General features: G+C 40.3%; 1 protein-coding gene across 24 annotated transcripts in view; it reads left to right on the top strand.

Moving 5' to 3' along the window:
• Positions 1–26,988, top strand: part of BBX (BBX, HMG-box containing) — a 140,088-nt gene that overhangs the window by 25,861 nt on the left and 87,239 nt on the right. The window contains exons 3-4 of one of the 24 annotated variants that reach the window (XM_027681004.1): positions 8,334–8,441; positions 8,935–9,018. The exons of the other annotated variants lie outside the window; for them this stretch is intronic. The gene's annotated coding sequence lies outside the window, so the exon portion shown is untranslated. The remainder of the gene's footprint in view (positions 1–8,333; positions 8,442–8,934; positions 9,019–26,988) is intronic. 24 annotated transcript variants of the gene reach the window in all.

The raw sequence follows: 26,988 nt of genomic DNA, 5'->3' as shown, positions 1-26,988 counted from the left end.
TAGAATTTTTGCCCTGCTCTTCTGGCCTTCCTTAAAGAAGCTGTCATTGAAAATTAAAGCCCTTGGGAATGTCTGTGAAATACAGAAGTAAGTCAGCATTGAGGCCAAGTTACCTGTGTTTGCATCTAGTATGTGCCAGTCCATTTAGTATCAAGGCTGTGTTTAACATTCACCCCTCCTCACCCCCTTCCCCCCCCCACCAAATGTGTGGTAGGAAAAGTAAAATTAAAAACAACAGAACCGTTAGTGTGCTGAAGATTTACATAGGTGTCCGTTGACAGGGAGTTAATATGTAGGTGTGGTTTATATACTGCATTGGTTTATAAGTGATGCCGTTAGGTTCACAGGTCACATGTACACCACACCCAAGCAGAAGATCAAACTGTAATAGTGGAATCACTTTGACAAAAATGTGAACATTAGAGAAGATGTTGAACTCCACCAGGTCACTTGTTACAGCAGCCTCTTGCTCCTAGAGGAGCGCACTTGCCCTCTCTCAGGTCTTTTCATCACCAAAGCTAAGGGTTGTTGCTTTTGCTCTCCTTCCTTTTCCTGGGCTGTACCAGGCGGGGTCCCAGAGAGCAGCAGCAGCGGTGGTCAGCTGGGTGAGACACGCAGGGATGCAACTGACTTCTCTAAAGTTCAGCATCAGCAGCTGGAGATTTCACAGTCTCCTGTGGGCCGTTGTACCTTTCTGTTGCAGTTCAAAATGCATTGGTAGAAAAGCAGCAGTGGGTCAGCCCTGCAGCTGCTGCATTTCACAGCACGTGGTTTTCATGTAAATACTCTTACTGCTAACCTGTGTTGAACTTAAGGAGTACAGGACAAATGCAGGAATAGGAGAGTTTGTGTCACTGGCAAGCCAGTGTTGCAGCCTAACAACTTAAGTGTGTCTGCATAGACCAAGGGTACAAGGTTTGTATCTATAGAGCATTTCATCCTTTGGTAACGAGTGGCCTATTGTAAACCTTTTCTTCCTGTCACTTAAAAACAAACAAACAAAAAACCCAAAAAAAGCTGCTTGTGTATTACAGAAGGGCCAATATATTAATGCTGTTATTGTGTTTGTATTTATATAATTAGGTAGCTGAAATGTAGATTGGCATCTGTTCCTTGCATTCATGCTGGAGTGGCAGGAAGAGACCCACCCTCTTCTATGGTGTCCCACAGATGTATTTTAGACTTGAATGCAAGAAACCTATATGATTTTTTTTGATGAAGATGTTTGTTGTTTTTGTATGTGCATAAATCAATACTTTGCATACTGCATTGACTTCTGATGGCTGAACCTAGAATTTAAAAAAAAATAATTTGGTCTTGGATTGGGCTTTTTTGAGGGGGGGCTTGCATGTTTGAAGCAAAATGTGAATTTTGGCTGCTGGTAATTTGTTTTGTGTTCTCTTGTAGTAAAGTGAGGTGTTGCATAATAAAAACTTCTTTTAGCTTTTGGGTCCCACACAAACACTGGGGAGAAAACCACAGACCAGAGGAAAAAATAGTGTCGTCTTTTTTTCTTTTTTTCCTTTTTTTTTTTTAACTTGAAGGACCAAAATTGCTCATTTAGCTTTAGATAGTATGTAGACAAAACATAGAGAAAGTTTTAGAGGAGATGTAGTAGCCACTGATTCACATATCCAGCTTTGGTGTCAGGTCTGTAGATAAGAGTGGACATCATCACAGGTGATACTACAGCAGATATTTTGCTCTGGTGTATGAAACAGTAAGCAGCACTTATTGCTGGACATGAAATGACACTTTATTTTTTTGAGTTTGAAATTTGCAAGTTTTGCTTTTGCAGAAGCACCTCGAGTTCAATTTGTTTGCAATCATTCGGAGCAATTAGTTGCTGGTAAAACAAAAGAACAGCTAAACATTGGGTGACATCTCATAAATCCACAGGAATAGTTGAAAAATTTACTTTATATGCTGGATTTGCATGTTGAGTACTGTATTTACATGGTGCTTTCATGCTGGCATAACCCCCCTTCCTCATGTTTCCAGGGAGGAGTCCTGTGTCCTTGCTCACAGCTGCAGTGGCCTTGGCTGGGGCCAGCCATCTTCCTAGCAGCTCTGCTTCCCAGGGATGGCTGTGCCAGGCCTGGCTGTTGCCAAGTCCGTGGTGTGTGCTGATGTGCCCCAGTAGCAGGGCAGGCATCCTGGGACAGGGTGGGTGCCTGGGACCCCTCTGCCAGAGGGCAGGGGTGGGAGGGGAGGCTGTGAAGGTGGGAGAGCAGCTGTAGGTTAAAACAGTGTGAGGACAGTTAAAGGTCAGGCTGGGTTTGCTCTTAAGTAAAACTGAGTGAAAATTATTTCCCTGCTGCATTTGCTGCCCTGCTTGCTTTTCCAGAAAGCATGTTTATGGAGGAAAATATAACCTGAATATGCCAAGAACAGGATGGCAACCCACCTGCAGGGACCTGACCTCTCCTCCATGCTCGCTCCCTCCCTCACTCGGTGCTGCCACAGAGACTGATCTCATCTCCTGCCGTGGCTGGCACAGCCGCCAGCTGTCCACAGATGTGGACAAAACACATTTCTTTAAGTCGTTGCCTGTTTTATGAATCTTGCCCACTTTGTTCCCCAACTTATTCCTGTGCCTACAGAGGTCTGTCAGATTTTTGGCCCTTAAATCTAAAAGGAACAGGTCACAGATTACATCCCCAGACAAAGCTAAACTTTGGGAATTTTTGCAAATGTGATACCAGTGGGACCAAGCTCCAAAAATCTGAGCTCTGATTCTGGTACTGAAGTCTCACATGGCACTTGATCACTATCTTAATAATCAATATTTGAATTAGTACCAAACTTGGGCTTTCTACTGTGCAAGGTAATACTGAAACCAGAAGAAAATTACAAATGTATCCTGCATGCAGAAGTCAAGCTACCATAGTGGTTTTTCAGCATTTCATTAAAATAAATTAAATTAAAAAGATTTATTTTTCTATGTATCAAGATTTGAATTCAATTATGTACTTAGTGAATGAGATGTGAAACTGGAGGAAGTGGGCTTTTTTCTCTCTGTAGAAAAGATGACAATATTTGGCCCAAACACTAAAGGATTCTGTAAAAACAATTACACATACTCTAAAGGAAATCATTCAAGTAAATAGTTGTGTGTAGTAGCTGTTTCTAATTGGGCCCAATGTTTTATCACAGTTAGTTTTCCATTTAGGAAGGAGGATAGGAACCATAAAACTTGATGCAAATTAGCAAAGTGAAATAGCTTTCTTTGCAGCTGCTCTTTGAATCTTTGCATGTCTTTTAAGTATATGCTTACAAAATATTGCATCAGTATATCTAGGGAAAAAACTGGGTTGTTTTAAAAACAGAAGTATATGTCCTAATAAAATGTTTCTGATAGAACTAGAAAATAAACAAGATTGTACTAAAGCAAGTTTCTTTTTAAAAGTGTGGTTTGCATTTTAACCTCATGGAGAACAGCTCTCATTATTATTAAAGCAAAAACTAGACAAAACCCTCCTAATGTTAAGAAACTTTGAAACTGTAAATGTGCTGGCTTTTTTTTGCTACAAGTAATGTGTGATCTTACATTGTGAGAAGCAAACTTCTTCGTGTCTGAATTGGCTAGTAACTTGTTCTGGTAAGTCTAAAAAGGGGTCAACAGTGTTAGGATTTTATTCTGCCACATTGTATGTAGTATCTGAGTACCTTCCACCTACCTCAGAGAAGAACTGAGATTAAACTTCTCAGGATAACAGTGTGGGGGAGGGATAAGAAGGGACAGCATGCTGCTTGTGGTAGGATTTTTGGCTTGGGTATTTTGTGCATTATTTAGGTATGACGTTTGTATCTGAAGTTTTTCTGACGCTTGTGATGTGTGGGTGTGTATAGGTAAGAGGGCAGTGGCTTTCTGGTGATGGAAATGTGCTGTTGTCTATGTGCTGTTAATGTACTACGTGGCTCAGAAAGCATTTGTGTTTGTGTGTGCATATATGAAAATATTTGATACAACTTCTAAAAAGTGCTGAGATACAGGAATCATAAAAACGGTGATTCTGCTGTTTCTGAATACACAGATGGTTGATGTTGTTTTCTGGGATGTTTTATGAATCTGTTTAGTGTTGTTTTAAGTGTGGGGTATTGCAGTGTTATATAAGCATTGGATTGGGATTGTATCCATTTTGAGCTGAGTGGTGACTTTGTTTAGATTTAGTAGTTAATATTCATAAAATTGCAATAAAATGGAGCTTCAGCAGCAATGCTAATTTATTAGTATTATTGCAGTACTCTCTATGTATATCTGAGCACAGTTCTTTTGTGAATTTTACAGAAGTCAACAATAGTTGACTGATATCACAGATTTGATTGGGGAATTGTTTGGATGTCTTCACTGATAGTCACTTCCAGGTTAAGTTTGAGGTTTTTTAACATGCTCTCAAAATGTTTGTTTGTTTCATTAATGTCATTGTTTGCTGTTATATTTCCTTGCTGGTTAGCAGGAGAAAGCTTTCAGCCATGCAAGATTAATCAGTGTTACTTTTTCCCTTTCTATCCTCTTTGACCAAATCTTCCCCATTTGGTCATTTACTAAGTTATTTTAGTGCTCATACAGTACCAGAGCAACAAGCCAGAAGTCATCCTGTCTTGTCAGTTCAGGAGAAGATATATATATGGATGGAGTGAGTAAATTTGTGATCAAACTATCTCTGGGTTGACTTGTTTTAAATAAATATAGAAACAATTTGGTGCCTAATCTCCACCTGCCTGTAATGTAGGGAATGAGAGATGAGAAACTGTCACATATAAATGAATTTTGACAACTGTAGTTTAAGCAATACAAAACTTCAAGTTAGTTTTAAAACAGTACAGAATGACTACTTGACTCAAAGTGAGTCAAGTTCTAAGTGTGTATGAATGAGTTTAAAGCACAAGAGTGCATATACTTGTAGATGTTCCCTATTTCCTACTTCATGCCTTTTTTCTGAGGTAGGTTTTTACCTAGCAGCTGAGGGATGATCCCTTTTCATGACTATGTTTAAGCTTTCTAAAAATTTGTATCTCCCTGCAAGAAAAAAGCTGACTCAATTTAAAGTAATGAGTTTTCAACTTTTTTTTTTAAATTACTGTAAAAACACTAAAAAAGTGTCCTGTGGGTGATACAGATGCCTGAAAAATTAATGTAAATCTATGAACAATGGACTAATCCTCTTAGTTACTTTTTCAGACCCATAGGAAGTAATGACTGCAGTGTTAAAAACTGCTCATCTACTGCTGTATCTGTACTGAAGTTGGAGACCTCTGGACAGGGTAATAACACTGGTCAGCAAAGATAATGACAGAAGTCTAACTGTTTGGTAGTGCTAAGCACAAACTGTTTCACCTTGAGAAGAATGGTTGCCTAACAATGACTGTCGTGGTCCTGCCCCTGAAATCCTACTGAAATGGTAAACTTTGATTTTAAAATGTAGTTTCATGACCTCAGTCAAGGAATCTCATGAGGGGGAAAGAAGCAGAGAGAGTAATTTGAAGTACAAGCAGATGCTACTCTAGTTTCTCAAGGAAGTTTCTTACGTAGAAAAGCAGCGTTAAAGAAACGGAGCTTTTTGTACTGAAAACAATGCAATGCTTTAGCCTTTGTCTCCAACCTTTCCTTTGTATGACCTGTCATCTTGAAGATGAAGTACCTTCAACAGTAAAAGACTGAAGTGGGCTGATAGAGAAGGGTATTTCAGAATGCTTAAAAATTGTTTGCAAAATAAATAATAGCAATTAAATTAAGAAGGTAAGAGAAAGTGTTTTATTTTGTTACTAAATCAGTATAGACTGAAGTAAAAGATGTGCCTTTGTTGTTAAAGATGTGTATTGCTGAAGTTAAAGATGTGCCTTAAGTGATTTGTTAGTTAACCTCATAAATTAGTTAATGATATTTATTGACTACTAAAAGTCCTCTTTGTTTAAAAAAAAAAAGGTGCTTCTGGTGTTTTTGAGGTTGCTGGAATAAATTGTCCTTGTCTGTCATGTCAAGAGTGTCAGAGATTGCTCTTCTGTATCTAATTAAATACTCTCTCTGGTGCACATGTACTTGAACTGAAGAAGCAGAGGGAAGGAAGGAGGCTATACGGTACACTGTAGCAGCAGCATACCTGTCCAGTATTTGTGAGAACTGAGGAGTGCCTTTTCAAAACTGAAAATCAACTTGAAAAGCAGGAGGAAAACAGTGCTCATTGTTTTAGAATCTGTCTTCTAAAAAGCAGGTAGGAAACAGCTTCTCTGAAATACATGGACTAACCCTGGGATTGGAGGTGGGCTTGTGAGCTCATTTATCTCAGGTGTGGTGGACTCCCAGAGCTGTGAGTGATACTGTAGAAGTGTTGTGTTTGATTTGAAGAGAAGCCTAGGCATTTATGTAACAATAATTATACTGGAAAGGCTTTGGGAATGTCCTTGCTGTTTCTCTTAGGTTGTTTACTCTTAAGAAAGAGCTCTTACCTGTATTTTCACCTTGTCTGCTGTTGGTCCACACACCACCCTCACCACAATATCCCGTGGAGGTTTTGTGGCTTCTTGGTTTTAATACTCACTAAATCTGTTCAGCTGAGTATAGAAATTACATTCCCAGTATATATTCTGATATAGTTCTGGCTTTAAGCTATATGTTTCCTTAGTAAGGAAGCAGCTGTATGTCACTCCACTGCTAATAGTTTCCCCAGAAGGAATAATTAAGTTCTCCTGGGAGTGAAATTAGTGTCTCAGTGTATGAATGAAAAGGGTTCAAGCTGCCAAACTACAGGTGCAGAAATGGCATTGATACTAAAGTGGATAGGATCTGGTGTGTTGCTGCTTCTACACTGGCTGGCCTAGCCTGCATGCTGAGATTTGGGCTGCCTTCCGTTTCCCTGTGGCTGTTTCGATGTTGCTGCAGTACCAGAAGATACTGCTGCAATGAGGCTTTGCATCCACTTGGTTGGAGCTGACTGCTCCATCGGAGTAGCTGTACAGAGGGATGTATGTCTGCATCAGTGACCTTCAGCTTACAGCCTCAGGAGTTAATGTAACTGCAGTCATCAAAGGTAGGCTGTGAACTGGGAAGGCTGAAGACAAAGGCATGAGTCCTGTCTGCCCACTCTTGGAAGTGAAAGCCATCAGGCTCTGCAGAGAGGCTGGGAGAGTGGGATTGTTTCTCTTAACTCGGTCTGGATTTGTCTGCAGACTGAGTATAGGACATACTTTGAAACAGTGTCAAAAAGTGAACAAGCCACGGTGAATTTCAAAGTCAGTAAATGCTTTCTTAGAAGTTGCTGATTTTCATAATGTGATCTTCCAAATGTGAGTTAGATATGCTACAGGTTCCTATATTGAGCAGACAAGAGAAAATACATGGAAGAAGTGGTAAAAGTAAAATTGGTTGGCCACCTTGCCTCTGTCAGTATAATGTAGAGGACATCAGGTAGGATTTTCAAAAGTGTAAGAACATGGCTTAAATTGATTTACTGTTTTGGTTTTGTCCTGTGTCCGTTCTGTACCCAGCAATACAAAGTACTGCAAATCTTGCCATGCAAAAACTGAAACCTGAAAGAGAGAGCAAGACAAGTGTCTTAAGAATGCAGGGTATTCCCGCTTATCTTCATGGTCTCACTTAGGAAAACCCTAAATGCACAGGGATTGTCTGCTTTTGGCTGAGAAATATAGATCAGATCCTGGCTGTGTGAGTGTTAGGAAGATCCATTGACATGCTGTTTCCTGTTACGGGTTTTAATTATTCTTTCGAAACACTGGCTGATGGCTCTAGCGATAGTCTGTCCACCTTGCCTTGTAATTTTTTGGCTTTACCTCGACACTTTGTTTTCCAAGCTCACATTTATTTAGAATGTTATATCTTGCTGTTTTCTGTGGGGTTTGTAAGGCTATCCTAATGATACAAACAAACCCTGCTCCTGAGGAACGTGGGGACAGCACGGCAAGCAGCAGGTGCAGTCTGACTCCTGCAGAGGCCAGGAAGGCAGGTGGAGGTGTCCCGCCCTGCAGGAGCCAGATCAGCCGTCCTGGCAGGGAACAATCCTGTGGGGAGCAAGCTCCCGTGGCCTGCTTTCCCCTGGGAACTGGGGCCTTGGTGGGGCTAGCATATGTTTTGGGAGAGAAAGTTCTTACAGGGTGGGAGGTGCTGTTGTCGAGTTAAAGTCCTCCTTAGTGTCAGTTTGAATTTTGGCATGAAAAGCCTCTCAGTTCTTTAAGCTGTTTCCCTAAAGAATCCTCCCTCTTTTCTTTTTCTTTTCTTATTTTCATTTTCAAACTTCATCAAAGGAAGTGAGTTACACACTAAACATGGCAGTCCAGTCCTTCAGAAGATGCCATTTTTTTTTACCACGCAATAGGAGGTTCCCCCAGTTGCAAGAGCAGGAGTAGGACGTGCCCTTTCAAAGCGGCTCACGCATGAAAGCGGGCTCAGCGTGGCACCCACGGCAGCCCTTGCCCAGGCCAGGGTGAGCAGGGAAGGGTTCGGGGGCGCTCTGGGGCTGGGGGCTGGTGGTGCCGGCAGGGAAGGCAGCGTGGGTGGGGGCCGGGTACCTGTGCAGGGAGCGCCGAGCGCGGGGCACACGCCAGCGCTGACATGGGCCTGTGCGGTGCCCGTGTGTGGGGAGGGGGTGTTGCTGGCCTCCGTGTCAGCCGTAACGCTGGTATTTCAGTAATGCGGTGGTGTTCGGTCGTACTGCCAAAACCAAGCTATAAGCAGCGAGTCTTTGCTCCACTTTTCCTCGCTCCATGCCTCTGCTCCGCCCCGTCCGTGCTCCCCGCGCTGCTGAGATCAGCTTCCTGCTTTTCCTTTTCCTCGCAACAACGCTGCTACTCCTCCCCTGAAAGAGTTATTTTCATCGGTCTGGAGTTAATTTTTATGGGTGGCTGCGGGCTCTGTTTCTGACAGGCAAACACGCCAGGCTGGAAAAGCGGTGTCGTGGTGATTTTGTTTTGTTGCAGCGAAGCAGGGCTGTAGGCAGGATGGTAGACTGGTGCACCGAAAGCATTTCTGTGCCAGCTCTGTGACTGGGGAAGGCTAAAGAGGTGAGTGCTGGTTTTACGTCCTGCAGGTTCAGGGAGTTGATGAAGGAGGAGCCAAGTGTCACAACCTACCCAGGCTCAATAGCAAGAAATGAGCAATTATATTGTTATAATCTCTGATTAGATGGTTTTGCTTCTACTGATATTGTAATGGAGTATACTCAGGAAATGATGGTTTTTGCTGTAGCAAAGATGTGTAGTCAATGAAAGTTTATACTTTGTAAATTACTGGATTTTTCTCATTGAAAAGTGTAGATAGATATGACACAAATATAGCCACAAAGAACAGATGATAAAAGTTCACTCCAAACAACTTAAAATAGAAAAAACGCTCAGGTTGTTTCAAAACTCTTAGATGCACTGAGTAATGCCAGAGAAGAGACTGTACAGTGGTTTAGTAATAAATGTGGATCTAGAACAATGTGATGTATTTGAAGGAGTGTCATGATGTGATAATATGAGGAAATAAAATTATGGAAACAAAATACAAAAAGGAAAAAAATTCTTTTTACAGTTGCCTGCCTCAGAAAGGAAGTTGGTTAAAAGAAAATGGAGTGTTTGGAAGAATATCTCAGTTACAATGAGCGGGAAACTTCTATGGAAAGGCATCTTCTTACATTATTGCAATTTTTTTTTATTTGTTTTTCTTTATGGAGTGAAGAATGTAAATGTCACAGGTTCATTAGTTAACTTTCAGCTTTTTAAGGTGAGCACCATTCTCTGTATTCCTTCTAATGGAGCTCTGAAACTATTAATCCATAACTGGTGGCAGATTTACACAAATACTTTGGGGTATTCTGCTTTTGTGCCTCTTCATTACTTCCTGTTAACAGATTAATGGGATGACTTTGTTCGTTCTGCCCGTGATGCTCTGAGTGATTTTGCAGAGGACTCTTCATAAGAAGCCACTCCAAATACGTGGCTGTGGTGGGCCAGCCAGGTGTTGGATGCTGCCGTCACAGCTACAGGGCACCGATGCAGGTCTGAGCAGCTCCCCAGGTGACAGGGGACAACAGGAAGAAATCAAATATCTTGATCAGGATCATAGGGGATTTAATGCGTCCCAGGCTCTGAGGCCTGAGCAGAATTGCTTGTGCTCTTGATCGAGACCAGAGTGTGTGCTTTGAGTAGCTGTTTTCTGTGCTGCCAAATTTAATTTATTCATTCTGCTATAAAATGAAAGAAATATAGGCTTTGATAAGTTCTTAGGTGAAGTTCTCCAGTAGCTTTGCTGAAAGCAGTTCTGGGGAAAGAGAGGTTTCAAAGTTTGATGCATTTTGATGGAAAATGGGAGAGGTACAGTAAATTAGAAATTTTTTCACCTTCAGTTCACTACATGTGTAATGTTGACCCCATCTTCAACATAGATAGAAGATACACATATTATTTGAAATACAGCTCCCTGACAAAGTGGAATAAAACTTATTTGACAGAGGTAATAGTGAAGCACCATGTTTAAATGGCAGCAGTGTCACTGAAAGAAACAGTCCAAGCCTTAGACCCTTGCATCCTACCTTATGGGGCCATGCTAGTGTTTTTGTAGTTGTATAGTGAACTGGACTGGAGGACTGATCATTGCTAAAATTAGTGGGTTTTTTATTAACTTAACTCTTTCTGCCCAATAAAGATAGAACTCACCACTATTGAATGGATCATGTATCGTTAGGAGTCAGATTGGAGAACTGAACAGCTCTATTGACCCCAAGAAGGGGTAGTAGAAGCAGGACAGGGGACACAACTGCTTTTGGCTTCCGAGCTGCCTTATGCTTACTGCTTGTGAAGGAAGAGCCTTAAGGGCAGGCTAAGTGAAGTGCAAGAGGAGGAGGATGTATCTTCAGAAGTAGACCACTACTGTCTGTTTTTTCTACTAGGGACTTGTATGTCTCTTTTAAACATGGTTTTGCAGTCTGGATAGTTTCCGGAGCAGATAGCATCGGTTAGTTACTGATGCTGAAGATAACATGTCTTAATTGTGATGTTGCTTTTCTCTTTCACCTGTGTTCCTTTCTGAAGTAGGTGATGCCTTGCATTGCTTGCTTTTGTGGGACCCAGCACAGCATGCTACATGCCAGGCTGTTACTAAAAGTTGCATGGGACTTTCAATGAGTGTGTTGATCGTTGATTTTTAGCAAGATAGCTCTGTCTAGATGCAGAATACCAGTTTACTTACAGATTCATCGTGCTGGTTAAATTTATAAGTCTGGAGGTGGTGCTGTAAATTATAATCAGTTACTCTTGAGATTTTCATTAGTAGTGGACTACCTGAAAAAGAGAAGACCACTTCGCCTCCAATGGCCTATAAGAAGAATATGTATGCCTGGATGGTATAATAATATTTTTTGTTTATTTTTTAGATATCAGGGTGATTGTAGTTGCTTGTGTTTGCAGAGTTCAGGAAGTTTTTGTTAGTGGTTTTCAAGCTTTTGTTATGTGTCAGGTGCTGGCAAAAACACCAACAAGTATTTCTCCATGAATTCACTGGGGTTGTGTTTTGGCTAGGGTGGTCAAATGTTATATCCCAAGGTAAAGATCCTATTTTGAGATTTGCTAATGTAGACCTGTGGATTTGGTTAGGGCCTTTTTACCTTCTGTGAGACTCCTTGCAAGTACAGAAATCCATGCTAGTGGATTTTGACAAGGGATTAAAGGATCAATGTTTACTTTGCTTGGAAGTTGCTCAGATAGTAAAGAGTTGAAAATACCATCTCTGCTTCTTCCCTTGCCCTGTGAAAGTAAATTGAAAACCCATAGCAATATGTGGCAAATTGAGTCCTCAGATCTTCAAGTAATATTTTAGAATACCTTAAGCTACAAAATTATACTGATCAATGAAAACTTTATACAAACCAAAAATTATATTTGTGTGAAAGTAACAAAAGGAATGATAGTTTCAGGATGAGAAAGAAAACTTATTTGAATGTTTCTATCAAGCTTGCACAGCTTTTATAAAGCCAAAAGGATTGAAAGAACTACCTAGAAACCCTCCTTTTGGAGGGAAAAATAAGGCTCTCTCTTTTTGCTGTAAATGGAGAAGGTATTATTAAGAGTAAACTACAAGAATAATGCTTTCTTTGTTAGGCAAATTATGCCAAAATACAAGGGACCTAATACCTCAAGAAGATTGATGCAGCTGGGCCATGACCACGGTTCTGTAAATACATGGCTTCAGCTGGTGAGGACACCGAGGTGCTGCCCCTCTTGCAGCACCTTCTTACAGTGGTGTATCCATCCTCCTCATGGACATGGTGTAACAGCAGCAGCATTCTCCATGGACTTCTGCATGGATGATACTGGGAGAGCTGGGAAGCACGGTCACAGCTGTGGAGGGACAGGGCAGGGAGCTGGAGTGCTGTGCGGCTGCCTTGGGACTCATTCTTCCCTGATGGCCAACTAACCTGAATTGAAACCCTGGCAGCATCTGAGATTTTTTCAGATGTGGTGAAATTTGAGTATGGAAGGACATGCTTTTTGTAACGAGAGCTAATGCTTTACAGGGTACTTCTTATTTCAAAAGCAGCCCCAAAAAGGTGCTATCAGAAAAACTTGTGCATCTCAACTGAAGATGAGCAGGATCCACTGGAGGGAAAAGCTACTCAAAATGGATCCCTCACCTTTTATCTGTTATATCACTACTGTACTGTAAAGTGCCTTTTATGATATCAGGAAGTTAAAATATTTTCAAATTAAAGGGATATCTATATGCAGGTGTTCAAACAAAATGTTTGTTTCCAAACTAATTCAAAAGCGAAATGTTCTGTAGGAGAAATGAAAATAATTTGAGTTTTTCTGTTCCCAGCTAGGTACGAGAATGTATGTGGGCTTTTTTAAGTTTCAAATCATAGTAATATAGCTATAGATGTTCCCATACTTGGCTAAATTACTTTCTTTTGTAGCTGATGCTGCCCCTTGAAGCTTGTTAGTGTGTGGAATAACTCAGAAGTAGCAATTAGGTGTGTAAACACCTGGAAGTTTCTTGAGTAAAAATGCAAGCAAATTCCATGTGAGACTACGTGCATTGACAAAAATCTCAGTAAGCAGCGTTTTAGTGGAACTCACTTAAGAAGCAGGTTCATTCTAGTCAGGACCAATAGAGAGTTAGTTACTGGGTTTCAGCTCTTTCCTTCTCCCTTCAAGACTTCAATAAGGCAGGCAGCTAGCCAGGCCCATTTGAAAAAACACAAAATTGTGATATTCTAGCAACACAACTGAGGCCTTCCTGTCTGTGGCAGTGTTCATGGTTTATTCAGAGCGCTCACGGGAATAGAACTGTGATAGAGGTTTTCCAGATTAGATGCTGGGCTTTCACTGAATGTCTGACTTTGAGTCCCTGCTCTGTGAATTCTGAATTTGCACCTGGAAGTGTCTGCTGCAGGTACTGACATCTGCTTTCTGGTGGACCTCTAGTGAGACAAGGAATCCAAATCGATGTGTTGATGAAGTGGTGGTTAGGCAGAGGAAGAAGAGGTACTTTGTGGATGAGCTTTCCTTATAAGTGAATATATTCTAAATATTGTCATCAATGTACGCTGTTGCTTCTGACTAAATTTCCTGCAGTATGAGTTGACAGATGTACATAAAAGCAGATAAATCCTTTGCTCCTGGCAGTTCTGAGAGGTGTATCAGCTTGTCCTGCAAGTCCTTGAAGAAAGACATCTTCAGTTGACTGATATTGTTTAGGACATTTCTGCTGAGTAATTAAGGTGCAAATAGAGGCTGTCGAGATGCTTAGGCTTCAGTCAGTATCGTGTTTGTTTTAAGATGGTCAACCTCCTTGATTTATACCTAGAAATAATTCTCAAATGTTGTGCCATCTCTGGAAGATGAACGTAATGTGCTCCCTTAGTGAAATATCTCAGGGAGGCAGAGGCAGCTACCCAGCTAACCAAAGTTCCCAGGTGGTGTGTGGTAAGACCTCTAGGAAAGGCAAATTATGACTATCTATTGGGATGATAAAAGCCTGGTCAATATAATAAACCATTTATGAAAAGGAAATGTGCCAGCCCAGGTATTTGCAGCACTAACAAAGTACATGCTTTGTACAAAGTACCATGCTTTGGCTGATCTGCATATTAAGAAGTGGTAGAAGCTCCAGAAGGAGCTTCCCATTTTAATTTTACTGCATAGAGGGAAGTATTTAAAGTGTGGCTCTGGTATTTTGCAATTTCTAGTCTTTTTCAGTCTGCCACTGATTTATATCTTTATGGTGTGACTACTTCGCAAACCAGCCTACTGTGTGGTGTTTGCTTTTATCTTGCATGTACCTGAAGAAAAGTATATATTGATAGATACACACATAAATGTATACATCTGTGTATATATGAATATGTATGTCATATAAAAAGTGTGTGCACCTTTCTTGTAATAACAGGACAAAATGGGCTTCAGTGGCTATTCCTAATCCTCATTCACTCTTGCAGTTCACTGAAAACATGGTGTGAGACAGGGCAATGTGACTTGGCCTAACATGGTATACACGAGTAGACCTCTACTACTGTCTACCACTCATTGCATCAGTGAAATTTTTTGGCATGCTATTTTAGACCAGTAGTGAACCCACTGTTTCATTGCTCTTACCAAAAAATGTCTTCTGTGTAAAATACATAAATAAAATAAATAAAATTAGTGAATCAAATTTGTGTGAAAGTCTTAAGAGTGGCCTTACCTTTTGTATGATGTTGGACAGTTAAGGCTGCAAAATATTGATACTATTTTTATTGGCAATGCAATTAGACCCTGAGATTGGCTTAGTTGGTTAGAGCATGGTGCTAATAACATCAAGGTTGTGGGTTTGATCCCTCAATGGATCAAATGGGCCATTCACCTAAGAGTTGGAGTGGATGATCCTTGTGAGTCCCTTCCAGCTCAGAATATTCTGTGAAATTAGGCCTGTTTAAAAACTAGAGAAATAGATTTAGGGTGTGCCTATACAACCCTCTGAGTGCTGCAGAACTGTTGTCTCCTTGCCTCTGTGTTGAAGCCTTATCGAAGTCTTGAAGGGAGAAGGAAAGAGCTGAAACCCAGTAACTAACTCTTTATTGGTCCTGACTAGAATGAACCTGCTTCTTAAGTGAGTTCCACTAAAATGCTGCTTACTGAGATTTTTGTCAATACACGTAGTCTCACATGGAATTTGCTTGCATTTTTACCCAAGAAACTTCCAGGTGTTTACACTGTTGTCTCACAGTACCTCTGTGAGTGGGCCCCTGAGCAGTGAGTGGCAAGAAACAGCTCTTGGTGATTTAGTGACCTAAAAGGGTAAGGTGTCCTCCACTTTAGAGAACCAAATATGCTTTGGGATCAGTCTTTCTGTGGGTTTTCCATGTAAAGCAGATCTGACCAAGACTTAATTTGCTAGACTTGTGAAGCAAGGTGCAGGTGCTGCCTGCTGAGATCAGGGGGCAGCTGAGTCAAATACCATCTTTAAACATCACTTTGCTGCTCATGCCTCACCATTTTGAAGGAACCTTCTCTGTTTAATTCTGACATTAAGGCTTGCAAGGCTCATTTTTCTTTCACCTGTTGGTATAGTTGTGGTACCACTGTTTTCCACCTTCAACTGAGCTGGAAATAGGTCAGAGCTCCTTAGTCATACCATACTCATAATTTGCACTTTTATACCATTTTTCACTGGAATTGCCCAAATGATGTATAGGATGAAAAAAGCTAGTTGACACCTTTGTGACTGAAGTGATTGAGGCAGATAGAGGCTCTGAGTCACAGAGAGGTTGAGTATGAATTTAAGGAAGTCTTTTTGGCTTCCTTTAGAGGTCTGGAGAACCAGTTATTTCCTTATTTTGGGGATGGGGAAGGGAAGCTGCTGCTGCTGGAATTGAGTTACAAGATGGTAAACTTCATGGGGGTTTATGTGAGAGGGGTGTTATAAAATGGAGGGGTATGTGTGTATGATAAGTAACACCTGATGCTCACTGTATTAGATTCACCTCTGACCAGCAATGCAGAACAGTTAAAAAGAAAATACATAAATAGCAATCCCTACTCTGTGGAGGAAGAGTAGCATCATGTTCTTCCAGAGCGTGGCATTAGAGTGGCAGCAAAGTGATTTCCAGAAACAAAAAAAAGCCTGGTACAGTCTTGCCTAAGGTGTGTTCAGGTGCCTGTGATTCAGTCACTCAACAGGTAATGCAAATTAACTCAGAGTAAAAAAAATGGATCTGAGTTTATTTTAAAACTAAGGTGTTGATGTGAAAAACCAGTACCAGTGTTTTGCTTTTCTAATATAGTTGAAATGACCATTCATTTGAAGAATGAATATTTGAGATTCTCAAATTAAATTTCTGGAGCTTACCTGACTGAAGGTGTTGAACAGAGAACTGATAAAGCATTACAAATTTTTATGAAGTTTAGTAAGATTTTTATAGATGTTAATACCATTCATCAAAGTGTTACTTTAACTCATACATGAAATACGTGTTTAACATATTCCGGTTCTCTCTGAGTTTTGCATGTTATTAGATAGATGGTTCTGTGACTGAGATACCTTACCTAAACACCCAGGAGCTTTGTCCAAACCTACACATAAGTTTGTGGTAGAGGAGGGATGTGAGCTGGAGTAGGACCACTTGGCTTGCTATGCTGCTGCTTAGCAATTTAATCCATGTCACTTGAACGGGTGCTTCACACAGGTAGCGACATTATTCAGAGAAGGCTTGCCCACCCCTGAAGAGGAACAGACAGCTACGTATGGGTTAGAAACAGCACAGCCTTGTCTACTCCCAAGCATGTTTAAGAAGGATAGAAGTTGAATTTGGCCTTGACATGGGCCAGAAGTGGGAAACTAACGCTTAGCCATGCTAGGGAACATGGACACGGACCATCATGAACTTGGATGCAAGGACTGTATCACGGACCTGCAAGGACTCTTGTCAGTGCCTTAAGGATCAAAAACCTTGTCTTGCCTTGGCAGCCTGACTGCAGAAGCTGCGAGGCTGCAGGAATTGTCTGTGGCCACTAGATGACTCCTTCAGCCTGCTGGTAGATAAACTCAAGAGTGGAGAAAAGCTGTGAAGAGCTGGTACAGGAAGGAGGGGGCTGTTCTGGGTCCGTTCTGAGAGACGTGCACCAAAATAAACGGGTTATGTATCTCCCAACTGCTGGAAGTGTTAACGTGGTTTTTAGTTAAGTTGTTACAGGATAATAAACATCTACTGATCACTAATTTGTGGTGTTTGTCGATAAGTACTTCAAAAGGATTTACAAAACAAAGGTCCAAGCGTTCTTAAGGTCAGGCTGGATTCACTGAGGCGGTGAACGTCTAAAGAAGCTAATTTTACAAGTTGTGCTACTTGTTGTGTAGACTACAAGTGATACCTGGTTTTATGTCAAGTTCTGCTGTTCCAGCTCTTACTTTGCAAGCTTTTACGGAAACACTAAAAACTTCACCCAAACCAGCAGCAGCATAATGCTATCTTTACTGCTTCTTTGCATCTTGCAGATTGGTGAATGAAGCCTTTTAGGCTGGGAAAAATGTAAACAGACTCGATTGAAATTAAGGCCCAGACAGAATTCCCACAACCTTGCTACAACTTTCGTTGTATATGCAGAGAGTCCACTCACCTTATGATGCTCAGGATTAAATAATCCTCCTGTCATTTAGAGACAGCGTAAACAATGCTTCAGTTTCATAAACGTGTATTTGCCACTGTCTGTATTAAGCATATAGTTCCTTTATCAAGGTAATTAGTTGATGAGGTGATACTGTTGTTGCTCCATGTGTTTCCTGACATCCGTTTTTATTTCTGAGACGTAATAACGAATCATTAGTTGCCATTAAATATGACTAGTTCCTGGTGCAGAGTATGTGCTGGATAAAACAATAGTGCACATGGCTGATTTATTTTTTTTAATTCAAAATTGCTTTTGTAAGACAAGAATCCTATAGTGTTGAGACTATAACTTGATCTATGAAGGTGCTGTATTATTCTCTGAAGCTGTAATGTCTGAGTGCTTCAGTGTTCGTGGTAAGTGTAGTACTAGTCCTGTTTTTAAACTTAATACACATTAAGAGTGTCATGTTCAGAAGTTTTCTTCAGCTAAAGTTTTCCCTTTTCTCTCTGAAGTACTTAAAACCTGTTGATAAGTCCAAAACCTCTTTTGAATTAGCTTCCAGAAATGCAGTTCTGGATTGAGTCTTTGCAAACCAGGACTAGAATTTTCTTGACCCAAAACTGTGTCTCTTTTCAGGGTTATGTTTACCCAGCAGCATATTGAGGTTCACACATTCTTTGGGTGTGTGACAAAGACACGATATAAAAGCAGCTTTGTATGAGATTTTCAGTTACTTTCTATTTGTGCATATAGGATATGTATGAAATACAGTTCTTTATATAAATATACAAACGTCCCGTCTCTCGTTTTCCAAATATACGTACTTTGACATGTATGCATAGGCATCCTTTCCTTACTTTGACATATATGCATAGGCATCCTTTCCTTTCTCACTACCTTGTTTTCTGCCCCAAGACCGCATCTTTGAGATGTTTGAAAGCCTTAGATGGCAATTTTCTACTGATCTAAAGGGAAACTGCATGACCTATAATTTAGACTAATGAGGAGAAATACTGAAATAAGGAAATTGTTTTCTGGCATTTGCTTAAATCATTTCCATCTTTCTTGCTGCTGCATCATCATTTTATTTGTTTACACTGAGTGTTCTGTTTAACTCGCCTTCTGAGATTTTCGTGTTTTTATCTGTTTACTTAAAAGCTATAGTTCTAAGGAGATGCCTTGCTTGGTTTAATTGAATGGTCAAGGAGGAAGGTTCAGGGGCAAGGCCAGGGGCAAAGCTAATCGCTGTCTGTTTAAACTTGGTTTGAGTGTATTCAGTGCGTTAATCTCCTATGTGCTTCAAGAGAAATAAAATCGCGCTGCAGCGTGCTAATATCAGGCTAATAGAATGTTTAAAAAAATTAAAGAAAAAATGCCTAATCCTGTAGTTCCCATTAGCTTCTCACTTTGAAAAGTGTTTTATTGTTGGATTTATGCTACTTTTTCTGCCGCTGTCAGTGATGGTTGTAGATATGAATAGAAGGCAGCATGTAGCATGGATCAAAGTGAGGTGAATGAGCTGAATTGGAAATTCACCATGCTTGAGCTAATCTGGCAGTGGAAATGACATGAGGGGCTTGATTTTATTTAGAGCTGTGTAAAGGGAGAGGCATTCATGTGTGTGCATGTGTGCGCGTCCTATCTCCCCAGCCCTCTGCTGCATCCCTCTTCTTGCTCTCCTGGGCCCCAAGTGACGTGCTTGGGGGTGCACATGTTATCAGCTCTGAGGGAATCTGGCATTTCAGGAATTAGTTGGGCTGCTGGGGCAGTTGGGAGCACAAGGGCCGGAGGTATATTTTATGTTCAGCCCCTCTCTGAAGTGGCTGAACTGAGTCAAGTGGCAGGGAAAAGGCTGAGTGAGACCTCTAGCTCGCAGGACTTGGTGTGCTTGCCTGCCTGCCCTGCTTGTCCACTGACTGTCACTGGGTGATAGAACAGCCAGTCCCTTGGATATTGCTTTGTTTCAGCCCTTAATATAGTCTTTTTTCAGCGTGGTTAATAGGCATACTTTGTAATGTTATGTCTTGTTGTACAAAGACCCTGGAAAGGGAGTACTGAGAATGGTTGGGCAGAAACAGATAATGAGAGTTGCATTGTGTTTATTTAGGGGGAACAAAAACCCTGAAACACAAAACAAACTCTTTCAGAGTCTGAGAAACTTTTCTGTATGAAGAGGAGAATTTTGTTTGAGACAAGGTTGTACAGCAGTTTTATTTAAGTCACTGTATTTAGGATTCAGAAGGAAAGCTTCAGATATTTCTTTACCCACTTATAACAGTTTTCACCTCAAATACAAGCATTTGATTATGAAGTGAGATTTAATTGTAAATTTGGAATCCTGTTGAGGACTGTTTGCAGATGTCTGAGAAAGTTTATCTTTTTCATTTATGTATGGAATTACATAACTGTAAACTGAATGTGTCTTAAAACAAGAGCTCCTAAAATTTGTAATTCATCCTGCAAAACCCCAGGATATTTTCATGCATTATATTTTGCAAAGGTCTGTACCTGTATTACCATAGTCTGAAGTACAGGTGACATTGCATTAGAGCTCTCATGAAGTTTCTGTCAACTGGAGTCTTTCCCAGCATCAGTTTTAGAAGTCAGGTTTCATTTTCTAGTGCCAATATTGACACGGTTCTGAGATGGTTGTATTTAGCGTTTGCTCTGAAGAGGGTGTGTTCTTTGATGTGCATCCAGAAAATTGTTTTGGTGTGGGTGGGATTTCTATTGTACATGGGCACCGGGGTGCCCTCTAGGATTAGATTTCCTCATCCTCCCAAAGCTGCTTTGAGAAGAATGCTTTTTGTACTGCTGAGAATTGGATTTGGCGTAAAAGCCTGTTGCAGTGCATTGTGTACCAACTGCCTAGGCCACCCTACGGTGCACGAGAAGTCCTGCCCTACCAGGGTGACCCAACTCTTACCATCTTCCTTACCATTCCTGACTTTCAGAACAGGAAACCTATGGGAAAAGAGTGCTGAAATGCTTAAATAGCAGTTATTAATACTAATACCTCATTTAGGATGATACGCATGCTAATTTCACTGGTTTGTTGAGAATCCTTTGATGTCAGTCATAATCTCAGCCTGTCTTCTTTCCAGCATCATATTTTCGGGTAATTTGCAACTAAACAATCTATTTATGGGTTGTGCCAATGCATCATGCTGGATAAGAGGACACATCACTTTTTGCATGTGAAGTAAGGAGGATAAAGAATGTGTGTTTATTTAATAAAGCTCAGTTCCCAACTGAGGTTGCAGCAGAAACTCCACATGAGGTGGTACTAGACACCTAAAAGTAACACCTGACACTGGCCAAGCTGGCAGCCAGGAGTCTTTCTCAAGCAGTTTAAAGTTGCAGATTGAGTCTACAAAGAGATGGACTTTTTGTATCAGAGGTTTTACAGTCTGAGATGGGCAGCAGTTCCTGTGTGAAAGCGGAGTCTTGATGGTAGCTAGTTGAAATATATTCTGAATTTCTGAATTGTTTCTGTTATTCCCTCTCAAATGTAAAGGAGCAGCAAAACAGGCTTCTAGTACAGGACTTGATATTTATTTGTATATAATACTCATTCCATCCACGTGATTGATGGGTTATCTCATTTTATCTTGTGGTATATTTCTGCATCAGACACTTTCTTTAAATTTGGTAGAGATCTGTAACACCTCAGTTTGTGATAGAATCACTAATGTGATCTCACAAACCTGTTAAGTGCTATTCATTAAAAATAAAAAATAAAAAATCACCTGAATTAAAGGCACCACAAAACCAAACCTAAACAACAAAAAAAATCCCCAACCCTAGATTGACTATGACTAATTTTATGTGTACCACAGCTCTGCAGTCATCCTTGACTTTCTGCTGTTGACTGTCCATGTCTCTGGAACGGGTAAAAAACATTGAATAGTTTTCTTTACACTGTACTGTTGTTGTATTATTGTTTTTTCACAACAACTGAGTCTTAGTGCAAATGCTTTGCAAATATGGCAACAATGCATTCATTATTTTGTAAGAAACAACTAAATTACATATATGCAGTGTTGGAGACTCAAAGTATCCTCTTTTTTTGTCTAATGGACACAGGTGAGGCATAGTAAAGAAATCGGGGTGGAAACTTGAAGAGCTGTCTTGATGCCACTTTCTCCTATGCTGGTATAGGCACTAGGACTGGAACTGGGTGTGTTTATCCAGAAAACATGTAAATGAGCAGTTCACTTATTTTGTTTCCTGACTAAGTTTTATTAAAAAACAGTCATCTTTATTTTTAAAAGTTTAAATAGTAGCAATATGTGGTTTTTCCCTCTGTCCCTGGCAAAAAACTGTTTTAGTTGACCATTCCGATAAGGTCTGTTACTGCATGATTACATAGCATTGGGGAATGAAGGAAAATACCATGCTGCTCAGCAAATACAGTCTACAAATACAGGTTAATGGTTAACTACATTTAAGTCTGGAAATGATCATATATTAATTACAGTTAATTATGAGATGATACAGGCACGTTGCTGTGCAATGTGCTCAGAACACACTGTAACTTCAAAGTGTGCTATTAGGAAAAGGATTTGGGTATTACCGTGTCATTTTAAGACAGAAATACTGTTCTTCGCAATGAAATCACCAAAGAGCCTTCATGGCCATGTCTGGTGCTGATGTGCAGGCTCATCTTCCTCGGTGAGCTTTTCATATATGTACCTCTAAAGAAAAATGAATCAACTCCCATTTGAACTGCAGTGATAGCAACTTTTCCAGCTGTGCAGATCTCTGCCTGTGCTTGGCCCCAGAGCAGCACATAGAGCAAAGGTAGTTTCTTCTGATGCATTTTTGGAACTGCTTTGAAACTCGTCCCTTTTAGAGTTGCCTTTAGGCAACTCCTAGCGTGCTGTGTTTTGGCTTCTGCATATCTCTTGGCTGCACACCAAGCTGTGATACTTAAGAGTGTGCTGTGCTCCCCTCTGCCTCTCCTTCTCTTTTGGGGCAGCCTCTGTGAAATCAGGATTTTTACAGCCAGTTTTCCCTGCCTTCCTGCCCTTAAATGGGTGACTGTGACAGGAAAAATAATTTTCTTTCTGGATTACTTTTTTTCAAGACAAAATTAATCTGTTCTTCATCCCATGGTCTTTATCCCTTTTATAATACTACTAATAATATTTATTATTATTGGCTTGCACCTTTTGCTGAAAGTCAAGAATCTAAAAAAAATTTCAACTTGTATGACAGGGACTTCTGTGTGCGATCCGTCTCACTCAAGTTTTGCAAGATCAGTAGGAGTGCTGCAGCAAGTGAGAGCTCAGAGGTCACAGCTCTTAATATCCTGGGAATATTTACATGAAGGCATAACTTCTCCACCAAAGCTCCCTTCTGTTGACCTCAGGGATGACTTGTGTATCCGAAATGGAGCCCAAATATCAGCTCTTTCAAGTTTGTGAGAGCAGAAAGGGGAGGCAGGGTATAAATGCACTGCCGTGAAGGGTAGCATTCATTTTCCTGCTCCCAGGCTGTTGACTGGCCATCCACATGGTCTGCCTGGTGTCCAGGTATTGCTCCAGAAGGTGGGCATCTTCTGGGGGTCCCCTGGCATATTTGCCAGCCCTTGGAGACATCTTGGGTATTTCAGGCCTTCTCACATGGTCACAGGTAGTGATGGCCTGTTTTTAGGTAGCAGTGTCCCATTCTAAGTTGTTTGACTCCATTTCAGAGCAATGAAATCTCTACTGAATTGGCAAAATTGAAGTCTATAAAGCAGTACTTTTTATTTCAAAGAGTAACTTTTCTGAAGCTCTTAATGAAAACGCAATAATTACTGAAATCATTGTCAGGGTCATGACCAGCTGCTGCATCAATCTCCCAAGGCAGTCATGATTATCCAGTTTTCTTTAATACGCTGGTGATGTTCACGGTGTTGGAACTCATGCTAAGGAAGAGGTGCAGGGCTGATGGATGATAGTGGTTGAGTTGGTCTGTGTGTGATATTGGTGGAGGGGAAAATAAGTTGTCCTTTTGCCCTTTCAGGTTGCTTTCATTCTCTGTCAACATTCCAGTTAATGTTTATTAAGGAACAGCTCTGTGGTACCTGTAAATACGTTTTATGAGGAGAGGAGAAAGTACTTAGATAGATGCTTTCAGTAATTACATATTAATATGAATACTCATACCTCTGAGTGGTTGCACAAAGTAATTAAGCAACCAAGACATCAGCATTTCTTTTTAAAAGAATGATTTATTTTTTTTACCCTTTTTAAGTTTGAATTGGTTTACAAATGATTTGTAACTGGCCACTCACTGTTATGGTAAAACTAATTTTGGGTAACTAAGCAGTGAATGTTTAACATCATAAAAGATAACTCCTGCAGTGAATTTAAAGTTGCTTTCTGTTGTATAGTACAGACACAAATATGTGACTTGGCACTGGGGGATAATAATCCCTAGCTGACACCTAATGCTTCTTACTACTGCATTACTATGACTCTTCACAAAGGAGTTAATAGATGTTGTCCCTTGTTTTGCAGAAAGCTGGAATAGGACGTATGTCTTGGGTTGCCAGCTAGATAGATAATGAAGTAGAGCCCTTTCAACACCTCCAGTGCTGTGTTCAGTCTTACATGGCCTCTTGATTTTTACAGGAAAAGTCAGTTATGATGTGCAGTGCTAAACGTAACAAACTTCCCTAATTAAGATCCAGAATTTGGGAAAGACTTGGAAGTGATGCCTACTGATTGAGTACACTTCCTTAAGGATCTCTGTGTAGGAAGATTTTCTGTCTTTGCAGAAGAGTGGGCGCTGTCACTGACCAGCATCCAAACAGTTCTGTTCTCATAGATCTAAATGGGAAAAGCTTTTGGGAAAGCCATGAGACTGTCTTCTTGCCAGCAAATTGCTACCTGATCTACAGTAAGATGATGCTCCCATCCCAGCATGCCTCCTTGTTATTGCACCCAAATTTATGTGAGGGCTGCCTTGAAAGTCCAGCTTTTACCTCTTCTGCATAATTTATATGAACCTGAAGAGGAAGAATAAGACTGAAAATGTAGCTGAAGGCACACTCAGATTAAAATTATCAAAGAGCACAAAACATCACAAATCTCTACATTTATAGCAAGTTTATGTAATCTGTGCGTGAAACTTGGCACCATAGTACAGTTTTAATGTTGTATTCCTGAGATGAAACAACAAAACCAACTGGAATTATTTACCTTAAAACCTCCACAGCTTTGTTCTAAAACTCTTGTAAGTCTGGTTTTAAATACATCTTTGTGGACTTGTAACCATAGTTAGTATGTCTTTATTTCCCTAATTTAAATGCAGTGCCTCCTATTCTGAGATATAATCAGACTGGACAGGGATTATGAAGAAGGCAGCCTCACTGTGAGAGAGTACCTACTTTCCTTCAAATTAATTTGGAATAGAAGTCTTACTCGAGTGTAGTTCTTTAGTAAGACCATTTTCTCTGTCAGACCTGATGTACTGAAAATGTATATGGATACGAACACACCAGATATATTTGGAAAAGGATTGTTTTCCTATTTCATCTATCTTGATTGCAGTCTTTTTGTATATGGGTTAATCTTGCTGCTCTTGGTTTATATAGTTTTATAGAAAGCCTGACAAGAGGGTATGCATATAGTCATTTAAAATATACACAACAGTATGGGTAAAGGTAGAGCTCCTGACAAGTCTTGCCTAAACTAACTAGAAAAATATTTTTTCTGCGGTTTATTTCATACATATTTCTGTGCTTTTCCAGATTCTCAGACTGCCTAGAATCTAAGTTTTTCACCTTTTTTTCCACTTCAGGACTGCTGTTGGAAGTCAGTCCAATAAAAGTTAAAACTGCTAGGGAAACACTTCTGAGATTTTATTTATTTTTGTACACCAAGAAAGAAGAGACCGCAAAGCTGTTGGCTGATGCTAGGACAGCATGTTGGGGATAAAATAATTTTTTAATACTAAATAATAGGTGTGTGTACATAGATACTCTTAATATCTGGGTCCATTATTTGGACTGTCTTTTTTAATCTGGTTAATCACAAGGTGAGAAAATAGAAGTAGCCACTCTAGTTGATTTTAGAAACTGACAGATGAAATGGAACAAAAGATATTCTAGTGTTGAGTATTTTGCTGCACTAAGGTTTTTGGGGTGGAAGTTTTCTGGTTTGGTGTTTTGGATGTTGTTTGTTTTTTGCCTCAATATTTTGTGGAGTGAAAGGATTTAATAGGGTGGGTTTATTTCTTTCCTTTTTTTCCTTCATGCATCATCATTCAGTATCTAACAGTGTTCTGTAGGATTAAGAAGAATTAATAGTCATGATTTGTCTCTTCGCCGTACTGTTTTGCAGTCTCTTGTAAAAGAGCTTTAATTTTTTAATACTAAACTCTGTCAGATGATTTAAAACCAAAACAATGGAGGAGATTTTATCGTTAGTTTTATTTCTTTCTTTCTGTTCTGAGAGCATATTAATTTCCAATTTATTTTCGGCATTAAAAGAAAATCAGATAAAGATAAGGATCCTGTTAAGCTGAACATAGCAGGGCTCGAAAGATATATTGTACTCCCATGCATCTCCCATCTAGAATCACAGTTTCCTCATCTTATTAAATGACAAGGTTATAGTTCCAGAAAAAGGAGTGCTGCTGCAGTTTTGCGCACCTGTCTGTCCGTTCCACCAAAACACTACTGCAAAACTAGAAATGTGGCTTGAATGTTTGAACGTGGCTGGTGTGTGGACTAACTAGGGAAGCACGCTGGTGGAAGAGAGTGCTCAGGAATTCACAGTAAAATGAGGTTTGAAAAAAAAAAAGACTGTTTCGGCTGCAGGCTGGTTGTAGAGCTTCTGTGACAAATCTGCTGAATGCAAAAGCTGGGAGAATGATAGGAATGTGCGTTGTTTGTCCTGCACAGCTCGGCTTGGGGTAGCAGAGTTAATTGAGTTCTTCCTACGTTTTTACTGTGTTTGATAAAGTTAATTTTAGGCCTGATTCTGCCTTTCCTGGCAGCTCTGCTATCCTGTTGGGCTGAGTGTGGGAGAAAGGGAAACGGGTCACATGCACAGAAACTGGTCTTGCAGACAAAACCTGGCGGGCGGCTTTGGTGACGCAGAGCTGAGGCTGCGATCTGTTTATCCGCTTGTTGTTCTGCTGGCTCGGCTGCAGGAATAGGACTGGGGACTAATAGAACTCTTTCTGTCGTTAAAGTGAGCGCTGACAGGGAGACTGCTGAGTCAGGAAATGTCAGGTTTGCATCACTACTTTTAGGAGTGTGTATTTAGGGAAAAGATGTTTACTCCTAATGCAGTTTCGTGTACGTGCACTTTCTCCATTTTTTTAATAGCAAACAGCAGTTTGGCACCACAGAGTTTTTAATTTGGAACACTCCAGTTAATGTATGTAGTTAAAGAAATCCAGGTGAGA

Source organism: Neopelma chrysocephalum, unplaced genomic scaffold (genome assembly GCF_003984885.1).
Source record: "Neopelma chrysocephalum unplaced genomic scaffold, ASM398488v2 Primary Assembly neopelma1_60, whole genome shotgun sequence".
Classification (NCBI taxonomy): domain Eukaryota; kingdom Metazoa; phylum Chordata; class Aves; order Passeriformes; family Pipridae; genus Neopelma; species Neopelma chrysocephalum.
The sequence above is the reverse complement of the archived record's forward strand: the minus strand, read 5'-3'. Positions and strand labels throughout refer to the sequence as shown.